Raw genomic sequence first — 4749 nt, forward strand, 5'->3', positions numbered from 1 at the left:
GGGTTGCTCTAGAAAGGAGTCTGGCAACCGGTTATTAGCAGTCGCTCAGTGCTGGTCCCTGACCTGAGCACCGTCACGGTTCCAGCCTCCGCAGAGGGAAGGGACATGGACACGTGCTCCCTGCCGGAGACGTCTGCAGGACTGGTTTTTGTTCGGAGCGAGGGCAGAGAGAGATGTGCTGACTGCCTGCGTAGGAAGGGAGCCCGAGCGAGCCTTCAGAAACAGAGGACTCTCCTCATCCGGACGCGCTAGGGCCGAAGAGCTCCAGTTGTGCAGCAAAACTGAGACCCGTGCTAGGTGACAGAGTTTATTAAATACCAAACTGCAACACAACACTTGGAATTACATGTGGGGTGGGGGGGTGCACGGGGTGGAAGGCAAAGGTTTCCAGGCTTCACGCATCAGCCCTGGGAGCACTCTTTTCTGGCACTGGCACTTCCTCTGCTCCAGCATCTTCTCATCGTTAACCGCATTGGAGGTTCGGCTGTGACGGGGCAAGGGAGGGAGGGAAAAGAAAAGGCTGTGCGTTAGTTTTACGGCAGGCTGGGCCAAAGGCAGCACTGCAAAGTGGATCCTGGGAGTACAGCACTAACGTGCAGATCCAGGTACCGAAAACCAAACACTCAAACATGTCAACAGCAAAGTTACAGCCTACAGGCGACAGGCACACGTGGGAAATGGTGTTAGATGGAGAATACGGATTAATTTCTTGCGGTTTCTGCCTTATTTCTTGCCCGGCTCCCTCTCCCATCTCTCTTTTAGACTGCTCTCTTTGGCTGTGACCCATCATGCTCGTCTCCCAGTGACTTCTGAGGTTAAGCCCCAGTTCTGCCCCAGTTCTTTCTGAGTCCCATGCAGAGTGGACAACTTTTCTCACAGGCCCGGGTTTTGTCTTGCCCACTGCATGCGTTTTTTTCAACTGCATCTCCAGATGGTGGGAAATGTCGCCAACTTGTAGGCAGCGGAACAAAAGGAACTCAAAGAGACAGCTCTGAAGTTACTCACTTCTGCGGAAATCCGTAAGGTGGGGGGCCATTGAGACTGCATTCGCCACCTGCAGACAGAGTATTAAAATGGATGAAAATCTCAATGTGTGGTGACCAGCTCCGCTGCTCTTGCTCAGGGCCCCTGGGACTGCATCCTGGTCAGTGAGGCCATTGACCGCAGGCGCCCTGCTGGGACTCCTGGCTCATGGTTTTTACCCATCACGACAACTACACCTGTGTTCATCAACATCATCATCATCATCTACTGCTACAACAGGAGCAGGAGCATCACGAGCAGTCAATCACTTGCAAAATACCGCCAAGAGATAACTAGCAACACGGAAAAAAGTATAGGAAAAGAATCACACAGGTTCTAGCAGAAAAAAAAAATTCGCCTCAAATCCACCAAACAAACCAGAGCTCACCTTTCTTCTTAGTTTACCAATTTAGCTAGTCAATTCGGAACAACTTTCTTCATCTCTCCCCGGAAGCCGAGCTGGGACTTTCTCCTTCTCGCCGCAGATGCAGTCAGGGTTGTCAGAGACATCTGCAGAAGCATCTTCAACCTGCACAGCAAATTAGTAAGGAAAGCGTGAAGCAAAGCAGCAGTCGGCCTTTTTCACATACTCTTCTGTAAGCAGCACAGCCATGGATGGCTTGCTTCCTCTGTAATGTGCTTGACAAGCCAGGCATTACTGGGAACAGCCAGCTCCCCAGCACCGCCCAACACTTGGAGGGCCCTAAATTTATCTGAACAGAAGAAGAAAAGACTTCCTTCCCACCCAGGAGAAGTGCAGGCAGCCTGCATTTGCGAGGCCTTTTGCAGCTTTTTCAAACCATAGGCTCATGCACAGAAGCACCTTGCAAGATCGAATGCGAGGCTTGAATTTGCTCACAAACGGTTATCTACATGCTTTCACACTAGGGTTCAGTAAAGCTTGACTTCTCCTCAGTGTGTATTTCTTTAAAGCACTAAAAAGCCATGCCTGGCCTGTTTTTCCTCCAGTGCGGCGCATCTTTTCGACACTTCATCCAGAAGCGCTTCTGATCGGCATTTCGTCTTGCCCAGCTTCTTTACTTCCTTGCTTTCGCTCCCACGCTTCCAAAATAGAAAAGATACATCACACACAGGGCACAGGAACAGGATCCACATGCAGAATGTGCCGACAGCGTTCTCCACAAAGAAGAAAACATGTGTCTCCCAAGTCCAGTCTCCTCTCACAGCTCTCACCCACAGATGTCTCTCCTGTCCACAGCACACAGCCTACCCATCAAAGGAATCGTGCTGATGAACGCAAGGGCCTGCATATTGTCTACCAAGCAGATGCAAAACACAGTAGCACCAGGGGAATGAGGAAACGTATAGACTTTTCCCCTGAGGGTGTCCTGCCCAAAAACCTGGGGGATTCCCCACAGCCCACCTGACCTTTTCATAAATTACCTGCCCACAAGAAATTCAAAGACTAAAACCAGTCATTCCCAGAAGCTGTTCATATACCTGCCGACGCTGGTGTTCCTTTGCAGTCCGTGCTGTCTGAAAGCCAGTTGCGGAGTCCTCCAGGCCATTATGAGACTACAGCAGCATTAAAAGAAGAAAAAAGAAGTCACCCTAGGACTTCCCTGACTGAAGGTCATACCTCATGGCAGCGCCAACCAAGCATACAAAATATGGCCTGCGGAGGTGTCATTCCCTTATTAGTTGCAGACTTTCACCTTTGGAGGTCTTCTCGTGGCATTACAGAGCTACACCTTGTGGCCAAGGAATCCATAGTCACTAAAACGGGAAGGTGCCCAGAGTACAGGCCACGGAAGAATTCCTGTCACAGTTTGATGATGCCAGTCAGGCCTGCAGGACTACGTGCTCACCACCACCAGAGCCCAAGGAGTGTCCGCAACCGAAGGCACCAAATCCCTCTGCTGCAGGACTGTCTGAAGTGCTGCCTGAGGTCTCAACCTCGCGACTGGTCTAAAGCAGAAAATACTTAAGCCAGTGCATTGCTGTCAAGTCCGTAACAGAGACAGCATTAAGAAGGACTTGCTATAGTCTCACGGAACAACTCTCAAAGCCAGAAAGCTGGGGGAATGGGCCAGCAGGACTTTCAGAGCAGCCTGTAGTCAGTGGAACGGAGAAGCTGATCTCTCCTAGGCTCTCCAGGAAAACCTCATCTTAAAACTTCCCACACAAATACAGAACTAGGCTCTGCAGCTCATGAAAAGGGAAGGCTGTGACTAGCTTACTGAGGCACGGCCTTGCAGTTTTTGCCGAAGGGCTTCAATGGTCTTTGCTTGTTGCCGGACTGTGGCTTCCAGCCTGGCCTTTTCACCTTGGAGCCTGGAAAAGAAGTACAGGCCTTACCACAGAAGTCCACAAGAGCACAAATCCCCAAAGAAGAATGTGAAAGAACCTCATCTAAAACAAAAGCGTCTTTGAAAATCGTGTATTGTTATCTTGCTGGGATGCAAGAAGACAGTCCTGTTGTTTTCACACAATCGCAGAAAGCGAAGCCTTGCTCCGCTGTGTTACTTCCTTACCATTGTATGGGGTCTTCCAGCCCTGGGACAGCTGCAGTTGCAGAAGATGTGGACAGAAGGTCCTGCAGGTTCCTGGAAGTTGTTAGTTCCCTCTCGTTCCTCTTGATGGTGTTCTTCAGGTACTCGGCATAACACTCAGTCCGGATATGCCGTTCTTTTAATTCCTGCAGCTGTCAAACCACAAGAAGAACCACGTTTGATAAAAAGGAGTGGACTGCTTTGACTCTCATGTCGAGTCTCAAAACCCATGTTACTTCTTCATCTTTTACACTGGCCCCTCTCCTACATCTAAAATGATTTCCTAAAGCGTTTCCTAAACGCTGCCACAACACTCCTCCTCCTCCTCCTCCTCTCTCAAGGACTCCAAACACTCTTTGTAGCCACTTGTTGGCTACTCCAACATGGTTAGGAGCTCCTCCTGCTCCTAAAGTGACTTTGCAACTCCATAACAATGATGATGTGGTGAGGAAATGCAAAAAAGCATGAGCACGACACTCCAGTATGCCTACTCTTTCTCTGTCAGCACACACTCCGCTTTGGCAAGCCAAAGAGAAGAAGCAAATACACGTGATCCGTGAACCTTGAGAAGCAGCTGTTTGAAAGGAATACACCCCCCCTTCTCCAGTCAAGGACAAAGTGACTTCACGGTTAGTGACCTGACTGATTGTAGGCACCAGGCCTATAAAACAAGGCGAGTCAATTACATGTCACTCAGTCTACTCCTGTTGCAAAGTTGTCTGGTGTACTAAGACCACCTTAGTGCAGCCCTCCGCTGTTACTTCAAGTGGTGCAAACAGGCAGGCACCAAAGGCAGCAGTGCTGTTCCCTCCCATCCCGCTCATCACAGCAAACCGCACACTGAACCACCCTGGGTTAGACAAAACCCCCAAGAAAGGATCAGGTCCCTGCTCTGGTTTGCTACAAAAAAGGCCTGGGCCCCTGCCAAGAGACAAGAGACCGGCTTTCTCCATACCTCAGCTTTAGAACGGTGCAGTTTCTTCTGCAACTGCAGTTTCTGTGCCTGCAGGTACATGCTGTACAACTTCACAGCTTCAGGCTGAGCTTCTGTGAGGGAGCTCCTTTTGAGAGGGTTGGCAAGCTCCTGCCACGGCTGCTTGACCCATGTCTAAAGAAATGGTGTTCCATGAGCATGGAGAAATCAGTGAGAAGATGACAACATGAGAGATGCTTTTACTCATGGGATTATATCATTAGATGGGTCTTCAGGGTG

This window comes from Haliaeetus leucocephalus, unplaced genomic scaffold, assembly GCF_000737465.1.
Source record: "Haliaeetus leucocephalus isolate CR32 unplaced genomic scaffold, Haliaeetus_leucocephalus-4.0 Scaffold431, whole genome shotgun sequence".
NCBI classification, from domain to species: domain Eukaryota; kingdom Metazoa; phylum Chordata; class Aves; order Accipitriformes; family Accipitridae; genus Haliaeetus; species Haliaeetus leucocephalus.